Here is a 23,812-nt window from a genome sequence, read left to right as displayed (position 1 = left end):
AGAACCATTGTTCATCTATTTAACATGAGAGTTGTTTAGAAAACAGTAGTATTTTACCAGCATATTTTCTAATATTTAGACAAATTGATTTATTAAAGGATCACTGTATTGATGCCATAGTTTCACCCAGCTTATCTCTCACCTCCCTTGTATTTACATTTTAGCTGTTTGGAGGTCAGTTTCATGCGAACAACAACACACAGAAATAATATACACAAAACATGAAAAAACACCAGAAAGGAAGTGATCACTTTAGGTTGATAAAATTGAGACCAAGGACACTAGAAAAACTCTGCTTTCTTCCTGGTAGTTACTTTGTAGCTGTTCTGCTTTTTTTTTTTTTAATGTCTTCTCATGAAAGCCATAATTAAAACAACATAAACTAATTTAACCAGGGAGAAAATGATGATTTGTTTGTAGTTCAAGGAACACACACATAATTCACATAATTTAGAACAGAAATAGAAGAGCAAAAAGTCTCAATCCAACTTTTTCTTTAAAAATAAAATATATTTTTTTAAATGTGTACTACTTTCACAGGTCTGCTAGTCCTGAGGTACAGGAGGTTCAGATCTGTAGCAGAGTTGGTATGAGCGACGCCTACTGGAGATCCAGAGCAGCCAACGCTGGAATCCCTAAAATTCTCTTCAGTCACAAACTCCTCTGTAATCCTGGAAAATTCCCAGGATGCACCCACCTGTAATGCACAGACAAGTCTGACCTACATTCTACACTACTCCAAAAACCTGATTTGTTTGTCACAGTAACATTTAAAACCAGTAACAAACACAAGAGCTAGTTTATAAGTACCATTAGGATGTAAAGTGTCACTGGTGCACCCCCTCTAGAGGTCAATGAACAGCTCAAGAGCACCCAGCTGCCCCAGAGGGGCAAGCAGAGGAAGCTGACCTTGAGAGATTGGATTTACCAGGCAGAACGTAGCTTTTGTGTACGTCTCCTGGAATTCACAAATACAGCTAAGGCTTTTGGGATGGTGTTCTACTGACAGGCTCCCCCTTCCCAAGGAAGGAAAAAGAGAGAGCTGAAGAAAGAAGGAAGTTCCCTGGGAGAATACATAAATGAGGACAAATTCCTTTTTTCCATTTCAGAGGATTTTTCTTCAAGTTATTTGATATCATTTCAATCATGTATAAGTAGAAACTTCAACATGTTTCTCCTGGTAGCATTAGCCTCTCTCGGTCAGCGTGCAGTCATCGCCACACTAAGTTATGCGTTCCTCCCTTAGCTCCTTATTTCCACTTTTTAATTGTTCTTTCAGCCTTCTGTGGTATTATTGTTATCCAAATCGTGTTGGTGGTGCTTTCCAAACACAGATGAGTAACAGTTCCTGCCCTTAAGAGTTTATTTTCTCGAAATAAACCTTTCAAATTCTCCACCCAAGACAAAATACAACAATTGCAGCTGTAATAGTCTTCAAAACTTTTTTTTTTTTAATTCTGTTAATTCCTATTCTGACATGAAGCCAAATACATATCTTTTACATGTATAAAGATGAGTGGGGCCTTTTTCGAGTAACACAACTTGTATTGGAAAACTGATCTTAAGGATCTAAACTTCCCCAGAAATAAAGTCTTCAGTTTTAGATCTTTGTCATGCCTCATTCACATAGGCATCACAAACCTCAGAAACTACCAAACAGTCTAGTTCATGAGCAGAACTCCCAAGGCACGTGTGCAATGGATATAACTGAGACATCGCTGAAGGATGCATTCCTCCCTTTACTGATAGAGCTGTTACAAGCTGGTAAAACTCACTGCACAGCTAAATGAGAATGGAACAACTAGGAGATGAGGTTTTACAAGAAACCACACAAAGTCACAGCAGAAATGTAAACAAAGTAATTCATTCCAATTAGAGAGAAAAGAGAAGCTGAAAATGATTGAGGGCGGTCAATTCACTTTATCCTAAGAGTTTATTTGCATAGCTCGTTCACATAACATAGTTTATTTAGTTTCTGGTCATTTTAACACCTTGCAGAATGTAAACACCACAAGATCATCAATCCAAGAGTGCTTTTCCGCAAGAGCTAGGAGGGAAAAGGATCACACGGAGTCATTAAAAAATAACTAAATAAGCCCAGGAAAAACTGCACTGCATAAAACAATCATCTTCAAGCCTAAAACTTCACAGTTAGTTTAGGAATGGGTCTCATTCTGTATTGGCCTGCTGCACTCCTAAGCATAGAGATATGCATGGCGATACTCTGAAATACTCAGTTACTCATTGTAGTGCGATAGGTCTGCTCCAACTTTGTTAGAAACTTTATAAATCATTTTAAATTAGTAACGGTTAAGATAATGTGAAAAGTAAAAAGGGGGTTATTTTTCCATTTGTTTATTTAAATGCCATTACTGCTATTTAAAAAAACGACCAGCACAAAAATTTCAGCCCAGTAGGAACCATAAGCCTATGTGCTTCTAAAGATGCCAGCGTTGGTGGCGCAGCCCTCAGGAGCCAGGATGAAATAACTGCCATGGCAGATGGTGAAGGACCCACCGCGCATTTGGGGAGCACAGGACTGGCTCCTGCCCATGCTGCTGAGCACTCTAACTACTCTCAAAGCTCCTGCAGAAGATAATACAGCCTAAAAGTCAGATTTTCCACCCACGAATCACCAGGATATTCCAGCATAACAATACAGACTACAGTGAGAGAAGGGACAAGAGTGAATCAAGGAAAATGGCCAGCAATAGAGAACAGGGCCAACTACAGGATATGCAGAGATAACAACAGGGATCCCAGAGAAAGGTGTTCTTACGGGTAAATCACTGTTTTGACTGAAATACATTAATTTCTTATTCCATCCACATTGTAACACATCTCTCAGGAGCACAATGATCTCTGATTATTACAGGTAGGTTTATGGCCACTGATTCTCGTGATTTGTTTTGCCTACTGCTCAATTTCTTCAAAGTTACACTAAAAAAAAAAATCCTACTCCAGTCAGGGGAGAACATTTTCACAGCATCTGATGCGCAGAAAGTTTTAATGCTGAGCTTTCGGAGGCACTTAGCCCACCATGCGGATACTCAGTCTATTGGGTCGCTGAACTGTAAGAAGAGACATCATTAAGTGAAACATTTGATGGAGGTACTTGGCTCATTGGGTCAGTGGTTTTAGTTATAAGGAACTTCTTGTGAAGCTAATAGAGAAAAAAATTAGCCATTTTGATTTCCAAGACCAGCCTCTCTTTTTAAAGGGGGATACGTGGCAGTTTCTAGTAATATACATAATAACTACAGATATTTTCAAGGAGACTACATGCTGCCAGCAGCAGACTTATAACAATACTTATGTAAACGGTATGCACAACCACCACTGATATCAATAAATTGGTGCCAAAAAGCTTGCTGAAACCCCACATCATACTCTGATGAGAGTATTAAGAGTTTCAGTTTTTATGATTCTCTTCTCCAAATCCTCTGAAATCTTGCTGGCAGGAAAGCCAAACGAATCTGCTGAAAAACTATCAGTTACATATTTCTTCCCAAAGACAAGATTCATAAGTCTCTGTAAAGTTATCAGAGATCCGTTCTTATTCTTCCTCTAACCTTCATGCTATTCATTTCTTACTTATCTGCCCTCACAAGTGCACCACAAATTCTCAAGCCTAGCTCAGGCCTAACTTGGTGCTCAACACCATCGTTTGGGTTTATTTTTGTGCTTGAAATGGAAACACCTTACAGACGTTCACCACAGTAGGTAACATCCCAGTCCTGATCTAAAACACAGGTGTGCGGAAAGCACTAGAGAGTTTAGAATTGGTTGGTCAAGGGACAAGTCTCAGGTATTCCTTTACGAAAGGCATGTCTCCAAGCAAGTGGGCACAGAAGCCACCAGTCTCTGCACTTTTGCCCACCCCCCTACCCTGATGCGTCCCTCTGTCCACCACTGAGCTGCCTCCTCCAGGGCTGGCTGGCACAGCGAGCTGCTGCCAAGAGCTGCAGGCAGAAGGAAGTCATCAGGCAGCAAACACTTCAGGCGGCTCATTGGAAACATTTAGCATGTGAAAACAGAGCAAAAGGCTTCATATTGTTTTACAGTATTAAAGCACATGTGTTCACAGCACTGTAACCCTAGCTGTAGGAGAAAAGACAGGGCCCTGGAATACAACTTCCAGCTCTCCTTGGAGAAAGCAAACTAATCTAGAAAAACATCACTAATAAATTTTGCCCTGGACTTCCTTCAACTACCTAGAACAGCTACGAGCTACAAGTAAGGAAGAGTCTCCTTTCTTCTTTGACACTACTGGGGGTTTTCTTAGGAACCGAGCTGTGCATGACAGGCAAACTATAGAACTGCCAGGGAGGGGGTCACATCTGCTCCATGTTCATGGCTTCCTCAGAGAGGAAGCTCAGAGGGAATACTGGGAAACTCAAACATAGCAGTACAGAGCAGACCTATGACTGATGCTATGTAGTTTAGTAAAGTACAAAGCAGCAGAGCATAGGTCTTACAGCTCCAAAATACTTTTTTCTCCCAAGACTGAACTTCAAACATTCAGAACAGCATGCTGACACTCCAGCTCTGGCTGACGCACAACAATTCATCAAGAGTGAAAAATTAGTATTCAGTTTCAAGACATTTCTATGTGGTTTTCTATCACTTTACCTTAGCAGTGAATGGTTTCGTTTTCAGAACAGAGAGCTTGAATCACAGCATGCATGTCCACAACTGGGAGGTAGTATCACTGATATTATCTATATGATTGTTAAAAAAAAAAAAAGTATCAAATTTTATCCATTGCGCAGAAAGCTGGATTTTTTTCACCAGCATGACAAAGCCCTGACCTGGCTAAATATCTAGCTAATAGCACAAAATACATTCCAAAAGTTTAATGCTTAATAAAAGTATATATAACAAGGCACAACAGTGTTCCTGTCTGTATCTACTTCAGTCCGCACAAAATGATACATTAGCTACTTTGTCTCTTGGTTTCTCAAGCTCTAGTACTTTTACTCTTGTGCCACCTCCTTAACTTTAATCAGGAAACAAAACAACAGAAAAAAAAAAAAAAAACAGTCACAAAACAGTTTTCTGAGAATTCATTTACCTGTCTTCTCCAAGCCTGGTGTTACATTACCAAACAACCATTAAAATAATTACCTCTAATAGCATGTTACAAATCATTTCCTGATCAAAAACTCAAGGTACTTCTAGGAAGTACGCTGCTATACCGGAGGAAGTTTGGCATTGCTTTCTAAACAATTCATTACTTATTATATGTAAATTCTGATCTCCTTTTGCTGCATCACCAAACACAAATGGCTTTCGCTGTCCTTCTTTATACAGTCATCCCAAAAGAAATAGGATTGTGGAAGCAAACCTTTACTAAGCCTCAGGCAGGCACTGAGATGCCGAGTTCCTGCATCATGCATGCTGCAAGCTGGGTCCCAGAGGCTGTCTGTCACTTGATATTAGTCTACATCAAGCTGTGACACACACACACGCACAGCAGCAGACCCTCCCAAGCGTGTGCAGTGATCAGACACAGCAAGGCAACATCTGCTAGGTCTAGGAACTGCTTCTTGTCACAAACTACGCCAAACTGTCAAATTGCCCATTACTTATCACAGCTACCGCTTGCCCCACTACTTGAGTTGCCAGCAAAGCCAACAGACAGAAGCCGTAGTGACTGAAGAAATCACTGGAAGAAGAGATTGATTGTTTCTTCCTCTCTTTACACTTCAGTGTCAGCAGCAGTGTGGCAAACCCAAAGAAATGCTTTCCCCATATTATTAGCAGAGAATACCTACTGCTTCCCAAACCAAATACAAACAAGTCTGCTTTCCTGCTACTAAGAAACCTAAATTTAAACTCTATTTCTGCATAAGCAAGGCAGGTGTGAGTCTCGAGCACCAGCCAGGGCACCTTCCCATTTCTGAGGCTGGAACACACCAGTGGCACTCCAATTTCAACAAATTCAAGAGAGCAAAGGAAGAAAAACAAATAAAAGTCTATGTTAAATATTACTTTCCTCATCCTTTTTTGAGATCGTACTTACCTTCCTGTGAATTTCTTCAAGCTTTCCATCTAGGTTTTTAACAAATAAGACTAACATTTTACAGAAGCTAAGGCTATATCAGCACTATCAAAAGGCAGCTCCATGACTTTCCAGTCTCAGTTTTCATGCTGTAAAATGCTGTTCTGTTGGCTTGAAGAAGATGCAAATCTACATATATAGATCTATTTTAACATCCCTGGTTGGTAATGTCAACTGTAATACTCTTTATCACAAGATGCTCAAGGAATACCAACTAACTTCATTCTGGATGGCAATTGTTGTGAGCATGGTGTGCAGGCTCTTGTTCATCACTAGCAAAAATACATAGCTAATGGTGGTGACTGTGTTGAAAAATAGTGTTTTGAAGCTGAGAAATTGCTTTATCAAATAGCATTACTGTGCTCTTTGTCTCTGTTGTAGCTTCCAAAGAAAAAAATAGGAGGCATTACTTTCAGAGCAACGTATGTATTATGGAGATTGTTACCAGGATCCTGGAAAAAAAAAAAAAAAAAAAAAAGTAAACTGCTAAGTACGATGACTGCATTAGAGCGTAGAAGCTAGCACATCCAGACACCACTGCCTTCCTTGGGTTATGTCTGAGGTTGCCGCAGCTGCAATCTCAGCTGTTTGCCTGCACTCAGTCAACTGAAAATTATTTGGGAACAGGAATCGTCCACATAAGAGTACATGAATCATGTCACCATTTCTGTAGTCACTGCGCTGCCAGTGAGCAACTCTTCAAAATTAAGTACGGCCTTAATTCTGGGTACTTGAGGATTTTCTTATCTGGTTGGGCTTTCTGAATGGCAGGAAGGAAGTCGGGGGCCATGGAAGAGAGGAGGTTGTAGCACCATCCATCTCCTCCCCACTTATCTTAACAATATCAATGCCATCTAGTGGTCAAGATAGCAGGATGTAAAAAATGGGGTAAAGTTGCACATTGTCCTGGCAAATAACTCTTGGGATGCAACTTGGGAAACGCAGCTTTTTATATGCCTCTCAACACAGACAGCAAAAGAGCAATTTACACTGGAGAAGTAGTTTTTCAGTACCCAGAAATGTTCTCAAAAGCACTTCTCAATGCATTCAAAGTACAGGATTTTACATCTGCCTCTACAACCTTCTGTTCCTAAATGCAGTAAAGGAAAAAAAAATCAACACTTGGGCAAATCTTGCACTCAGCTCTACAAGTGGCAAGACTGAGATTAATAACACTAAACACCAATATTTAAATTTATCATTGCAAGACTAGAGCATTTATGAGCTGAATTTTCAGCACAACCTAGGCTGTCTGGTCAAGGACATATGTCCAGTCAATAACACCCATAACATCCATTAAATTACACTGCATCTGCAGAAGGCAAGAAAGTTCCAAAGGATAAATGCACACTTAACACAAAGACATTTAGTTAGAAAGTAATGTGTGAGATCAATCGGTATTTAACACATTTTAAGATCTTTTGATCTTAAATAATAAGATAGTATATTTTGATTAAATAATATATTAAAAAATAAATAAATAATAAATAATATCTTTTGTTTAAATTTGATATCCAGCTTAGGGCGAGGGTTTTTTTCAGTTTGGTTCAGAATGCTTCCCCAAAGCTTGTCGGAAGCCGGATATGTCCGGAAATGTGGTAAAAACAAATCTTGAAAGATGCTCAGTGCTAACCAGACATCTTATATTCCCTTCTGAAAACAAAAGTGGCTGACATACACAACAAAAGGTTAGCAAATAAAAGTCAAGGCAAAAGAGTTTTTATGTCTGCATAAAATCTGTCCGGCCTCATTTTCCCAGAAAATATGTTAGCAAAGTAGAAGGTGTAAGATAAGGTGCAAAAAGTACCCTGAGAAGAATCACGTCAGCACATTTTGGGAAATGCTGAACTTGTTCCTGTATTACAGCATGTATCACGTTACTCTTTGAAAAGAAATGAAAACTTGTTATTGGTTCTAATAAAGGCAATTTCTCTTCCCCTCAGCAAATCTTCCGTACATCTTTCAGATAGAGATCTTGCAAGCTCACAGCTCCCACCTCAGTTTTGGTTCCACCTAGCTCAATCCTCTCTTCAGAGGCTCCCAGTTTTCTAATATTCTAGACTGCTCTTGCACATGCAAATTTTTTTTAAAAAATTTTACTGTACTTTCAAGTATAGAAATACTTGCTGTCTTCTACCTCATACACACAAATGCTTGTGCACTAACCCAAACAGTTTGTAATGTTTTGAGTAATGCATCAAAAGAGCAATGGCACCTTAACGATATATTACATTAATACATCATCAAAGCTATGGCACTCTTATGATATATTAGTTTAATACATCATAGCGGTGCCACGTCTTGGACAATGTATTACTCCAAAACACAGCAACAGCCAGAGAGCTCTCAAAATAAGTTTTGTGTTTTTTCAACTTATTTACATCATATGAGTTTGGGCTATTTTTTCAATTTCTCAGAAATAACGGTGTTCACTAGGGACAGAAGACTGTAGCTATCCACTGATGTCAACATTCCCAAGAAGCTATTTCACAGTCTACCACCTAACACACTCTTGTACACACACATGAAAAAGAGGCTTTGGTGAGTAAATTAGCAAAGCCAGCTTCCCTTGTTATAAGAAATTGTCTAGTACTTCACCTCAATTCTGCGGCATTTACTGAGACCCTCTGTTAAAGCACCCAGCCTGACCAAGATCCTATGTATACAATACAGTGTTTCAGGAAAAATAAATGTCCTTGGCATCGCTTCAGGAAGAAATGGTCACATCATAGCATAGATTACTGTGTTGGAGTATGCACAGCTGGAGCAGCCAAGGCTGGTATGCGCCTGCTTTCTGACCTGAGCCCCGTGCATGGTGCTGGGGCAGGGACACTGCCCATCACGGGACTGGAGCCAGTGCGGGCAGTAACACTTACTGCCTGGCAATACAGACAGCTTTTTTATGAATAAGTCACCCTTTGGTTTCTGTGATAGCAAAGGACTGCATTCTACTTTTTACACAGAAGATATATGGTCTTCCCTAGATGTTTCTTGCATTAGTGCCAAAAACATGCCAAGTACAGTCTGACCAGTATGTTTGCGTGTCTACAAAGTACATCAGATTATGTATGCATGCACGATTTGGGAAGGGATATTTTGCACAAGTTCAAAGACAAAAAGCAGAACACCTCCTGGAAAATAATAGAAAAGAATGTACAGGAGTTAAAACAAAGTTCCTGCAGCAAAATAAAGATGAAAAGGAGAAAACAAAATTACCATCTCAAAACAGGAATAAAAAGAAGAAGAAAAAACACGCAGAAAGAAAAATCTTCACACAAAACTAAGGTGAAAGAAACAGGATCTTCCACCATGGCGACCACGCGGGAAGGCACAAACAAAAATTACTGAAAACCACCTGGCGGTTCTTTGGGGGCCTAACAAAGAGGTGAAAGTTTAAAAGGTTAATCCAAAATTACTTTTATGGCCACAATGTAAATCTTTCCTCCTATTATTTATTCATAAATTCCTCATTAATTTCACTTAAAGCACTTCGAACACAATTACGCAGGTGCTCCAATTATTGCACAGAACAATAGCAGCGCTGCACAGCGCGCAGCTGCGCTCCCTCCCGGCCCGGCTCCGCCCTGGCGGCCCCGCCTGAGCTGCAGCCGAGCCGAGCTCTCCGTCTTCCCGCTTACCTGCTTCCTGAGGGCTCGGCTCCCCCCAGGCAGCAGGCACTAAAAGACTGAACTTTAAAACGTTTTGCTGAAGCTCCCGCGCGCGTCCTCAGGCGCCTGTCTGACCGCGCGCTGCCCGCTGCGCGTGCTGCCGGCGGTGCTGCTGCTGGGGCAGCTCGGCCTCTCCGCGGCCTGCCGCGCTCAGCACGGCCTGCCACCGCCGGGTTGTGAGGGGCACGAGGAGCTGCCGAGGCGCCTGTAGGGCTGCCTGCATCAACATCTTCCAGCGTAACCTGCAAGAGACGCTGTTTTCCCTCTGTGATGCATCACCTCTACGTTTGAAGAAAAAGCATTTTGTGTATCTTGCACAAGATAAGGTGCATCATTACCAAACTTAAGCTACTCTCTATTAAATTACACTTGTTCACATTCCTGTAATATGCAGGCAAATGCAAGTCTGGATTCAATTTTTATCTCCCTTTGTTTCAATACACTAATATTCTTCCATTCCTTTGGTACACAATATTCTACATTTTCCCACAGCTCTGAATCCTTCAGAAGCACAAAACACAAGTAGTCGTGGCATCACAGGAGGAGGAGGATAAACTGCACAGACACAGCTCAAAATCAGAAGTCTTTGCAGAGAGGAAAAAAAAAAAAAACAGATTCAGATACTCCATAAGAAAATGTAGCCAAGAAAACAGAAAAGGGTGCCAGAGGGATTTGGGGGAAAGCTACAGAGCATCTTTGGGAGTGCAGAATAGAAATGGGAAATAATCTGTCTTCAGCTCCTACCCTGTCCAGCAGCTTAGCCATCAGAAAGCAGTGTGCATCTCAGGGCGAGGTGACCCCAGGGCCCTGCGTTCCCACCAGCACCCAAAGAGCAGAGCTGGGGCAAAGGCAGGGGGCAGCGGCTGGGCCCTGTGCTGCCCACCCACCTGTGAGTGCACAACAGGAGCCTGCCCTGCTTCTCCCCTTCCCGACTCCCAGCTCAGAGGATGCTTTTTGCTTGATGAGCCACCTTGACTTGCTGACACAGCAAAGTAACACCCTCTCCACAGTGCTGATTTTTGAAGCCCGCTAACCAGCTCCAGCTCCTAATCCTAATACCTCTATCAGAATGGATGCTAATAAAAACATCATCAAGACACGTGTGAAGGAAATGACAGAATTGATCGTATGTCTGAAGTACTAATAAATACTGTTCTTAAGTAGCAACAGACTTTGTGCAGAGATTTAGAGCCTGAAATGCATTTTGGATAAATTAAAATTACATGAAAGCTTATTTTACTTCTAAGATACTAATCATAAAATATCAGCGCCCAACCACTGCTGGAGTGTCTTTCTGAAATCCAGGCATTGAGAGGAGAGTTTAGAGAGAAGATGGAAATAACCGTTTCACTTGAACTATAATTCAAAAAAAGAACACACACAATACTCTACAATATACAGAATCCACAAGTTTGAGAGATGAACAGAAAACTGCAATTAAGTTTATAGCCTATAAATCCAAACATTAACCCAAACACAGAAATAAGTTCTGCACACCAAGAATGAGAGCAGAAATAACCTCTGGAGAAGAAGCAATTTAAGGCTCCTGAAGAACCCTCCAACCAGTGTTGGGTTCATACTCGACACCTAGAGGGCATCACTCCGGCACATAGTTGAAGCAAACGGAGAATTTGTTTGCATGTTGCCCGTTTTTCATCCATAGGACAACAGTGATGATGATAACAGAGAGGAACCTTTCAAAACTGTGTGCCGTTCCAAAAAAAGCACAATTGTTACTGGTGACCCCTCCGGGACATTCCAGTACATTAAGGAATATTCAGATGCCTTTGGTGTCAACAGCAAACAGTGAACTAGCTAGAGGACTTTGCTGGAGCTATACAGAACGTTTTCCAGAGGGTTTTAAATCTATGCGCTGAATTCTCCTCTCTCATACTGCCCTGATAGCAGGGGATCACAAAGCTCATTTTTTCAGCATGTTAGTTCCACGTGAAAGTTAAGTTTTCTTGACCATCTTTAATATTGCCCCATGCCACAAAATCTGTGGCCAAAACTTACTAAGATTCTCAATAAACTGCATTTTGCAGTTTTCAATTCAGAAGAAAATTCTACGCCTTCTTGTGAGGTTATTTATATAGTACATATAGCACAAAACCATCAGCTATTTATAAGAAAACTTTATACCAGATCCTGTATCTAAAATATCCTTTGGTAATAAATGAACCCAGGTTCCAACGGCTCGCACTGCTCCCTCCCTCTGAGTACAGCCACACTGAGCTCTGGAGTTCAGTACAGAGAGCAAAACCGAACGGCACACTTCTCAGCACTGGGAAGAGTGTTCTAAGCACAGGAGGAAATAATAATGCACCTTCTGCTGCTGAAAAGGAAGATGAGGACAGACAGGCACAGACATCTCAGGCATCCTATTTCTGTCAGGTGTCTAGGTCTGTGTGCACACACACAACACTGCTGGAAGGTAAGGCTGTGCAGCACCCCGCTCGGAGCGGTGCCCACCCTCAAGGCAGCCCCTCCTCAAGGGGAATGGTCACTGCATGTGTATCAGCACCCTGCTCCTCCACAGCCTGCAACCTTGGGGAACAAAGTAGAGCCATGAAAAGGTTTTGCTGCTGCTCAGATCGACCTGGCTGGTCTTCAGCCACCAGCAGCCACAAGCACAACAGCAGTGGCGTGCAGCACTGAGGCTTCCCCAAGGACCGACATGGAACAGGGGATGGGTGAGAACCCTCAGGCCCTTGGAGGAGCTACTGGGGCTTTCTGCAGAGCTATTTTCTGCATTGTAACTGACGTACCACCCTACCTTTTGCCTGGCCAATCTCTGAAAGCTGTCTAACTCCTGCTGTAACCAGCTCAGGGGACCCGTTAGACAGCTGTGTCCTGCACTTGTTATACCATGCTTAAAAGCTATAGCATCGCTTAAGCCTCACCTGATGTAAACACATTCATTAAGTCTTAGTAAATATTCAGGGGAAAATGGGCAAGAAATGAAGGAGCCTACTCACATGTAAATCTGAGGTCCTCTCTCCTGGGGAGTGATTCAGGCATTTTTCTGAGATGCTTTCAGGAGCGGCAGAGGGACAAAAACAGTCATTATGTGCAAGTCATCTGTAAAAATTAGACACACAAGGAAAAAATAAAACACATGAAAAAAAGAGAGGCATGCAGTTTTAGAAATCTTATCTGAAATCCAAGGTTCAAAACTATTAGACAAAAAAAAATTTAAATCCTCCATATAATTCAACTTGTATTTAAATTCCTCTGGTGTCAGCTCTCCCCAAGCCTTGTTCAGACCACAGACCAAGGAATTTATTGCAAATTTTGCAGAGCTTTTGACCTGTATCATCTTATTAAACTTTTATGAAAAATCAATGGAGTTCAATCATGTTATGAGCTGTTCTTCACACACGTGTCAGTGGCAAATGGAGAAGTCTATTTCTCCCAATGTCTAGAGTGAAGACATTAAATTGGATACAAGTCTCTGACCATACATCCATGGTGTTGATGAGCTTAGAATAAACATTTCAGAAAATAAAATAAATGCAACTTTGGTGAAAACTATGAGATGGACAACTTGGAATCAATGGTTTTTGAAGGTGGGAGGGTTACAGGTTACATATATGTAAATTAAATAACTTTATCAAATAAATGTTTAAAATAGACACCCGAAGAATCTATGTTTTGATTCAAGGAGAAATAGGCAACTTCATCACACAATCAGATTACCAGCATCAGCAGGAGCAAGAGAAAAGAAATGTACTTTCCCTGTTTTCTTTTTTTATTAAATCCACTTTTAACATCACCAGCAGGACTTCAGAGCATACTTGGGCAATCAGGAGTTGCTGGGGCCCCTGTCTGGGACTCTGCACAATAAAGCAAAGTCCTCCTGGGGCACACACTGTGGCTCTGCTTGGGAGCAGCAGTGCAGGATAGTTCAGACAACTCAGGATAGGACAGGACATTAAGATGGACTTCACACACTGAGGGGATGGATGAGCACATCCAGACAACCCGACTTCAGCTTTGCCTGCCGTGACTGGATGATGGTGAGTCCCATCAATGTCAAAAATATGCTTCAAAAATAGATACATAAACCAACTGCTTCTCTGTATAAACTATCACACCTTCAGTATGGAGTCGCGGCTACAGGGCCACTGTTTGCCAGTGCGAGACTGCTTTTTTGCCCATTTTATGGGTACAGAGACATAACTAGTAGCTTAACAAGGCAGACACTGGAACAACCAGAAGGCACATTCTGTAGAAACACTTGGGGGTAAGCATCAATAAGCTCCCATATTTTGAACAAGCACTGCAGAACCTATTAAGCTTTAACAGAGAGGACAGTGTCTCTCGTTTGTTCTATTTCTTTATTTTCCTTACCTATTGTTTTATTTGTAATTTCCGTGAGTAAGCCGTATTGGTATCCTGCTGGCTTCCTGCTAGCCACAGGAGAAGGAAGGGGAATTTTTGCAATAATTTAAAAATACACTGAAAGTATGGAAAGGTTAAGAATTCAGATATAAAATGAAACTAAACAAAGACAAAGCAAACTGACAAAATTAGCCTTTATCTAATCACCAAAACAATGAAAATTCTACAAAAAGCCCTGAAAAACTGGGTCTGGAGTAAAAATAGGCCCACGACATTTTATTTTTTTAATAAAGCAAAATCTGTGGTGGTCTCCAGCAAGCCATCCCTAGGCACAGAATAGTGAGACTACAATTGAAGCTGTTCAGGTGGGTCCAGATGAGGGCCACAAAGATGCTCAGAAGGCTGGAGCACCTCTCCTACGAAGAAAGGTTGGAGGAGTTGGGCTTCTTTATCCTAGAGAGGAGAAGGCTCTGGGGAGACCTCATTGCAGCCTTCCAGTACTTGAAGGGAGCAGGAGGGAAATTGACTTTTTCACACGGGCTGATAGCGATAGGAGAAAGGGGAATGGTTTTAAACTGAAAGAAGGAAGACTTCTATTAGATATTAGGAGGAATTTTTTTACTCAGAGGCTGGATGCCCCACTCCTGGAGGCAGGCTGGATGGGATCCTGGGCAGCCTGATGTTGGCAACCCTGCCCATGGCAGGGGGGTTGGAACTAGATGATCTTTAAGGTCCCTTCCAACCCAAGCCATTCTATTATCTGTGATGCTGATTCTAATCGCGTTTCTCAACTACAGGCGTAACGGAAATGAAAAAGGAATCTTTTGAAATTAATGACAATCTTTTTTTTAAACATCTTGTCAAATCCACAAGCTTCTTGCTTTTATGCCAGCCCGTTTTTTTCCAGGAAAAGGCAGCTGATATGTTTCTTGCACACAAATTTTGCTTTGCTATAAATAAAACAACAAAAAAAAATTAAAATGTGACAATCATAAGAGGAAAACAAATCCCATGTTTTGAAATTTTCAAAGTTACAAATATTTCACAACACTTATTTCACCTCCTAAATAAAAGAAGGCATTAGGCTCAGATTTGTATTAGTTACATTAAAAAACCATCTGGAAAGTCTATTTACATGCATTCTTCATTTAATTAGAGCCTGAGACATTTCATGCTGCAAGCACACGTTGGCAGAGATATGCAGGTTTACCCAACTAGTGTGAACCAGGGTCAGTAGGCCAGCTATGACTAGCAACAAGTCAGAACCCAGGGTGCTTTACACAAAGCAATGCTTTTTCCTTAAAGTAATCTGCAGTCTTGTACATTTTTGCTTAGAACTTCAGTGTCTTAAAACTCCAAGACCTGAAGAACTCTAAGAAACTGAAGACACACTGGAATATAATGCAAAAAGGAACTGGTACCACGGCTTAGCTGTTAACAAATGCTGAGTTCATTTTGTTGCTGCATCCTCCAAAGGGAATGCTGTTTTGCTGTCTTCAGCCTTGATTACTGTGGGGAAAAGCCCTAAATGGGATATTCTTTTGGCCTGATAGACAAAACATGTGTGTTGATGCTTCTCACAATGTGAACACAGTCATCAAGGGAATTGTTGCTTAGCCATTCTAAAGTTAACTTGGGTACTGCAGAGTTTTTTCGTGATGTTGTATTTACTGAAAAGACAATTGAGAAAAAAAGGTTTAAAATACTTTTTTCTGCTATTTACATCAAGTACTTCTATAATGTAAGAAGCAAACAATAAATGATGATAAAAATAGAAAATTATAGTCAAACAATACTCACTTTACTCAAGATATAAATACTCTCATCAGCTATTATTTAACAAAGTTTATCAAGACAACACGGAATGTCTGGAAAGAGGCTCTAGCCACCCTTCAGACTTCAAATAACATAGGAAATAAACTTGATTGCATTTAGTGATTAGTTTAACATCTATTAAAACCAAATTTCCAAACCCCAGCTCTACACTATCATTATATATAATCATCCCTCGGGAGAAAAAGAATTCACTCAGTTGTGTATATGAATGATATTTTCTGTAATGTCTTTTCCAAAGCTGACTAGTGGCCTGGGGTGGTTTGTTTGCAGGTTGTTTTTTATTTTTCGCAGGGGAAGGGAAGGAGTTGAAAATTGGAACAAAGTTCAGAACAGTGTCAGCGTCAAGTGCGAAACTTGGGTATGTAAGTTTGAGGGATGAGTGTCTAAGGCCACCTTGGGGCTGGGCCTGAAATCACCAGGGCTTAAGATTCAAACAGTCTTAAACCGTAAGTAGCACAGTCATTGCTGCACAACGTTGCTCAGTTTCAGCCTGCATAATGGAAATAATGAGATTTTTCTACCTCACAGGGGAAGTGCTAAATTAAAAGCCATTAATCCTTGGCAAGCATTTAGGTACTATAACTATAGCAATATAAAACACATCCATAAGCAAAGATCGCTCTATTGAGTTTAATGGTATTATTCCCAAACTATGAATGAGTGATCAAATGAAGAACTTCTGTTTTCATTAGGAGTGCTTAGATATTTTTGCTAAAGTCTCTATGAGTACCTCACAAGATATATTCTTTGACAGAGTCAATGGCAAGAGGGTCATTAACTTTAAAGCTAGGCCAATCGACCCCTGAAATAATGCTGAATCCTGAGTATGATGAAAATATTACTTCTAATTCCGTTAGATTTGCAGAAAAGCTTCAGAACAATCTCTCTTTTTCTTCCCAGTTGTGCAGGTTCAACATACTCTGACTTTTTATTATAAATTGACTCTGCTCGTGCCATATATCAGTTATTTTAAGGGATAATCTACTGTTAGATTAATAAAATTTCTTCCAATTTCATTTTGGTGCTGTTACAAATCAGTGTAGCTTATGTTAAAGACCTGACTTCAAATTACAATAAAGCAACAAAAACGTTGATGTGAGGAGGAATATGTAGTTCCTAGTCAATAATTTTATCAAATAACAGTAACTTGTTTTAGAAGTAAGACTCAATTAGCCATCTTCCTTCTCAGTCACTACTCACCTTTAGCTTTTAAGCCAGGCATGCCGGTAATCAACAGAAGCTTCTTGCTACCTGTAAGAAAGCCAATTAAATTTAGACTAACTTCAGTTTTTAAAGAAAGGAATAAAGTAGATAAGTAGGTAAAGTCCAAAATGGGACTCCGACAGGGTTAATCTGGCTATAGTCTGAATTATTTTTCATTGCAATCTGATTTAAGGGGAAAGGACAAAGCACAACGAATTTTGTCAGGTATGTTTTGTTTTAGTTCACCTGGACATAGAGGAAAAAAAATAAAATAAAATAAAAGGATGAATTAGAAGCTATACTGCTGAATAACAAAAACAATCTCTGTTCATAGAGGAACTCCATAAACATACCAAGAAAACCCTTCTGCTAAGAATACTTAATTAAACTCATTACAGATGGAAAAATGTAAATTTTTAATATCCAAAAGGTTATTTTTAAATTACTAGACCAGGTTTCAATTACTGATAACCTGAGGTCAGATATACAATAGGCCAGGCCTCTGTGAAGCAGTAAACTTGGCATCAGTTCTCTACATTCAGGCAAGCACAGTCTGATCAGATTTTGTTTTGCAACAGTCACTTAATTAGTAGTATCAGTAACCCTTACTACCTTAACTTTATCTTCCTTTAGCTAATGGTATCACTTTGCATGTGTTAAGTAAAACAGGAATTAACAAAATTCCAATGGCTTACTTAAATGATAAATAACAAGCCGTTTTAAGGAAGAAATCTCCTAGGGAGTGCGGAAAAACCTGCAGCTGAAGGCAAGCGTGTCAGGATGTGTAACTCCGCGCAGGCATAAACAGGAAACGGAGCAGCTTGCATTTGGATTGACAGTCTGGCTCCAAATGGCTCATCTGTGGCGGGCACAATGCTTGAACCCTGTCAAACGTGGAAACTGTGGGTTTGTAATAGTTTTCTGTGCTGACACCTTTCAGGACTCCTTCATATAAGTAAAATCTTCCCTTCTCTGTCATTCTTCACTATCAAGAAAGGTTTTGCTTAATGAAACACTTAAAATTAACGGTGTCACTTTTATTCCAAAACATTTGCTCATACATCCACTTCCTATGGTTTTGGCAGTAAAACCCTTGGAACAGAAACAGCAAAGTTTAAAAAACCTTCTAAAAAAAAAGTCTCAAATGTTTATCAGAGCCAATAGTGTTCAACTCTATTTCTTCATATTTTTCTGATGCACTGATCCCATAATAATTAAACATTTTGCAAATTTGTTGTGCAAAAGCTTAACGAGGTGTTTCTAGAGTAGACGTCCCACAAGTTAAGTTCACCATAACGCAAGGAGACCAAAGCAGTCTGTGTACTTTCCAGGTTCAAAGACTAATGGGATGTGAAAGGAGAAAAAAAGGACAATAAGGTGGATCACAGGCCCTTTGTGACAGATGTATCAGACCCTCTCCATTACACTCCACAAAAAAGATTCTTCTAGGATCCACTTCATCTCTGAAAGTGTTGTGGGCATTGCGGAGCCCAAAGGAAACAACCAGCAGTAACTTTCTTCCTAAGGATGTTTGCCAAGCCAAGGATTTGGTCCTTGTACAACAGATACAGCACTAAGGGTATTTAGCCATTCAAAAACAATAACATAAAACAGCAAGAAGAGCACAAAAGTCCTGCAAGGATTTCTTTCCCTCTGCATCATTTTAGGAGGAAAAAGAAGCCCACAAACAAGGTGTTCAAATCAAGAGCCTACAGTTAAATATTTTATTGAAGCTAAAAATTAAATGGAACAGATTTGACGAAGTTTTCCATACCAGTGCCAGCTTATTTGCATACTTCAATTTGAATCTGGAAAACTCATGGGCAAAGTTTCTGAAAAGAGGTCTTGGTCCAGAATGCACCAGGAAAAAATACACTACTTGTATTTGTGTCATCACCTTCACATCTAATAGCAAAACCAGATATTAAAATTTCTATTTTATATTCTGGTTACATGTTGTTGTCAAAATTGAAAATGGCTCTGTAAAATATTACATTTTTACTTGTACTGCACCCCTTTTTGAACATTTTTAAGAACACCAAGATGGAGATGCTTCAACTGTTCATTCATCATATCCATGTCCATTATGTCCATTTATAAAGAGGAAATTAAAATCACACTTACAGAGTAACGAATCACTTCACAATTCTCAATACTAAGATAGAAGTATCTCAATATCCAAACTCTTGTAATCAACACTGTAATTAACTAGCTTAAGAAATAACAGTACTGCTATTTGTAATTAAGCTTAAAAATTGTTCAGCATAAACTGATGTGCATATGTTATAAAATAGCAATTTTAAAAAATATTAATAGTTTATTAAAGAAAGCTCTTGAATTCAGAATGGTAATTCCTCTAAGCATTTTGTTAACGCACTAATTTTGAAAATTAACAGTACCGCTTTAAAAATCTTCCGTATGGTATAAACACTTTACTAAGAATATCACTAACATACTCAGCATAGACCCTTTTGACAGCATTGCTGTTTAGTAGCTGCAGAGCTGTATTTACTCGAAACCTATGAAATGTGACAGGATTTCTCTCTCAGAAGAAATACGCATGGTTCTGTTCGTTTTCTGAAAGTTCTTGTTTAACGAGAAGCTGAATGACATAAGCCGGAGTAAATACAAACGGTAACAACAGTGAAAACCCCAAATTAGACTCTTGTCCTTTAGAAATGTTTTTCAAGTGATATTCTTTTCTACTTCATTATTTGCAGCATGGCAACTGGCATCAACTGCGAGGTGTACAGGGGACAGAAGAGAAGTCCTCACCCGAAAAGGCTGATAGTCCAATTCTACCTTTTCTAAGACCTGACAAGTTTGATGCTTATGGGGAGGAAGGAGAGCTGCATAGGCTTCATTTTAAAACAAATGGAATAAATAGTTGATTTCATTTTGTAAGCAAGTATTCTGCAGATGCGTAACAGCTTTGAAGTGATCTTTCACTCATTTGAAGAAAAGTCATTTAACGAAAAATCTCTCTCAACTGGTTAAATAATCTCAATTTATTATTGTTTTTAAAGTGCTTTAAGCACCTTTGACCATTCTTTCAAGAGTAGCATACAATTAACCAGAAACTATGCTTGCAAAATATAGTATCATTTCAGAAAGTTTTCCTCATTCTCAGTCTTCCTAGGAATTTCACGTCAGCTTCATGAAAAACAAGCGAGGGAAGCTTGTGCCCCACCAATTAATTTATTTCAGCGGACCTGGACTTTCAGTAACGCGGATACCAGGAACAAGCGTTAGGGGAAGGAGATGTAAAGTGTCCATTTGTCATTACACACCTCTCCCACAAACAGGACAGCAGCAGACATTTCACAGTGTGCCAGGGAGGAAAGGCTGCTGCATGCCCCCAGTGGCTGGGCACGCACAGCAGTGGGACACAGCTGCGGCAGCGAGGGATGGGTGTCTGATGGGAGCCAGCGCCACGCTGCGTGCTGGGCGCGTTGGCTGGGGGAGGTGCTGGAAGGAGCCTACGCTAGGGGAAAAGCAAGGGGAAATTAGACGGGACAATCAATTACAATATTTGAAAGCGTCTGATTAGCATACAATGACCAGTTTCCTATCTAAAAAACAAAAAGGTTCAGCGGCGTGTATTTGAGGCATATTCAGAATGTTATTTTAACACATAAGCAACAATAGTTTAGAAATCCCTGATAGGAGCTGAGGATGGAGCTAAGCACCCCAGTAGTGACACAATATAAACTCCAGCACATGAAATACTGGAAGTTGATGTAAACAGCTTTTAATAGCAGCGAACATTTGCTCGCTTTGTTTAGACCATCTGGATGTTCCATTGTGTTCGGTTCTACACCGACTGCCATCGGGTGACAGTTGATATATGTTAAGTACAAGCAAAGTGCCTCAGCCCACTCCAGGGACCCCGAGGAGAACTTCTCAGTGTTTTGTGGAATACACTGTCAGATCGCAGCGCGGTTGCCTGCATCCTTAATGGCTCGGGGCCAAAGTCCTCCGGCTTTTTTATCAAAGGAGAGTTTTGCTTTTACTGTTTGAAAGGTTAGGAAAACTATGCCAAAGTTCTTCCAGGCAGCTTGCAGAGCATCAGCTGACAGGAACGATTTTCAATCTGGAGCAAAGAATAAAGAGAACCACTAATCCTGAGAGATTCCAGGTCTCACTCATTTTACATGCAATGTGGCTAACAGCCTTTTAAGTGCAACAAAAGAAAAAGTTACTAATAAACATGATGATGTAATTGTTCTGGGAAAAAAAAAGTTAGGAAATCAACAGCTAGGAGCACACACGTTTTTCCATGCCTGTCAAGCACAGAACACAGGAACGACAGCAATCTGAATGCTTATTATTTGGATGCATTCACACAGGAGAAAAACATTTTAAGTTTTAGGGTACAAAACTGAAATAGTTTAGCTCAGCCTTTCTTCTTAGGATACTGATCACTTAGAGCAAAATTATTTTTCAACCAGAAGTGTAATTATTCAATAAATCACAATACATCGGGAATGCCAGTGAAAATCTTAACTGTACTCATTATTTTCTTAAAATCTCATATCAACAGGAACAAAAGTACTGAATGACACAGAAAAATACACCCCAGGTGCTGACAGCACGCAACACTCTCTTCTTTCTCTTTGTCATACCTGTTAGATGACTTAATCTTTTCCGTTATTGGCTTTTTCCTGCAAATTTTAACTCTTACAATTTTGATTCTTATTCTCATTGCAGGGAACTATTTATCCCTCCAAATGGCAGCACATAAGCAACAGCAGCCCAAGGTTTCTCACAACATACCACAGCCCTGACAGGGGCTGGGAGCGCGTAGTGGTTTCCATTTCACTTCACTTAACAACCTCTCATGAAGGCTATTCCAAGGAGTACCAGGTGATAGCAGCTGTTTCAGAGGTGCCCACACCAAACCATCCTGTGAGAATCAATCTCGTTCCGTACACTTCGGAACAACCCAGCAACCATTATGCAGGTTGCAGTTTTGGCCGCTTCTCTCTCCTTTATTTTTTCAGTCTGAACTGAAATTGAAATATCTTCTTCTAACACGATGACAGAGTGCCTCCAAGTTGCCTACCGAAAAATATCCGACAAACTATATGCATTTGAATAAATGTCATCTTTTTCAAAAATACCAAGAAGTAGTAATATCCGCTGGTGAAGCCACGAAATAGTAAATTCATTACATGAATTAAGGAGTGCCTCACATATCTCAAAAATAGCCACATCTTGCAGAAACAAATAAAAAAAAAGTAAGTGATCAACCATTCAAGCTTAAAAAAAAAAAATCAGATTACAACATTCAAACACAGACTACTACTCCTGTAAAGGAATTGCTTCTCAGGCTAAAGTCAATGTCCAGCTGGAGATAGGAAGGTCTATATTTAGGACCAAATCTCATTTCTATTGCTGGACAAAAAAATCGACAGGACAGATCAAGACAGTCAGCTGGATTTCTGTTGGAAGACAAAAATATATCTACATTTCTAACATGTAGGTAACTTCTAAACCTTCCTGCTTGTCTTTGTAATGCGTTAGCTCTTGTAATTCTGTATTCACAGCAGTTAAGCCAGAATTGTCTATTTTCAACATTACTTCCCTTAGGGTGGTTTTGGAAAGTATAACAGTCAATTAAACATTTAGAAATGTAGATTAGATCTGCAATTTGAATTTACATTTATGCTCGGATTTCAAATAGCTTTAGAAACATTAATTACATATTGTAATACTGCCAAACTGCAAGTACTACACAGTATGTTTTATCTAATTTCCAGAAAGACAAACAGGCACACAAAAGGCAACTTAGTCAAAGGGCAGCACATGACTTCCAGCTCTGGCTCAGTAGAAGAGAACATCCATACCAAATGCTGATGATGATGAGGCGCTACCTTTTCCAAATATTATTTGAAGAATTATGAAAAAAAGAATCCCTGTTTTCAGTTTAAAACCACGAAGTGCCTACCTGCCAGTTCAGCTGGGCAGGCTGGGCAATAAGCATACCACACAGGCTTTCCGTTAACTGTTGACTACGATTCACCTGCGACATGAAAAGAAATTGGTGCTGTTTATTTACGGGCCAAGCAGTTTTTGATCAAATGTTCTGCATATTTCGCTCTGCTATTCCAAACATATATGTCATCACATTACATCCCTAATTTTCCTGGTTGCTTTAATTCCCTTTTTTTCTTTATATTGTCTAATCAAAAGAGCTGCCTGCCATAGCAGGCTTCAGAAGGAGCAGCATTCTCCATCCTGGAACATGCCCTAGTAGTATACAACACAGGTACAATAAATGCAGTACAATTATCTGAGCATAATAATAAGGTTTGAAAGAATTATCAACTGATTAATATTGCATCAGACAAAAAAATCTATTGTAAATTAATAAATCATGAAATAATTTGCTCTTTCAAAACCAATATAATCAATAGTTCTCATGCTATTTTATATCATCGTGTGGTTAAGAAAAAGAAGAATGGAGATATTACAATGTCTTATTTGGGAAAATCTCTAAAGTTTCTGCCTTCCTTTTAAAAGAATAAAGTGGATATCATCAGTTTATGAACATTTGCACATAAACCAGCCGAGTACTTAATTTTTTACACTTGTGTAGCAGTGTAATATTTCAAAAGAAATTGAATTTAATCAGTTGCAGTAGAAGTTATTCAATAGCTGACAAATGGATGCACTGTAAAACGTAATGTCACCT

At 39.8% G+C, this 23,812-nt stretch overlaps 1 protein-coding gene across 20 annotated transcripts in view; it reads right to left on the bottom strand.

The window, feature by feature from the left end:
* KIF14 (kinesin family member 14) overlaps positions 1-23,812 on the bottom strand; it is a 190,195-nt gene that overhangs the window by 44,481 nt on the left and 121,902 nt on the right. For 12 of the 20 annotated variants that reach the window (XR_002441348.1, XR_002441351.1, XR_002441347.1 and 9 more), the window contains 4 exons: positions 23,066-23,140; positions 17,811-17,999; positions 17,113-17,163; positions 14,899-15,746 (listed from right to left, as the gene is read on the bottom strand). The gene's annotated coding sequence lies outside the window, so the exon portion shown is untranslated. Of the gene's footprint in view, positions 1-12,710; positions 12,814-14,085; positions 15,747-17,112; positions 17,164-17,810; positions 18,000-23,065; positions 23,141-23,812 lie in introns of those variants that run through there. The other 8 variants (XR_002441356.1, XR_002441352.1, XR_002441362.1 and 5 more) reach the window with 4 other exon arrangements.

This window comes from Numida meleagris, chromosome 7 (genome assembly GCF_002078875.1).
Source record: "Numida meleagris isolate 19003 breed g44 Domestic line chromosome 7, NumMel1.0, whole genome shotgun sequence".
NCBI lineage: Eukaryota > Metazoa > Chordata > Aves > Galliformes > Numididae > Numida > Numida meleagris.
Note: the sequence above shows the minus strand (reverse complement) of the source record. Positions and strands in the feature narration are given on the sequence as shown.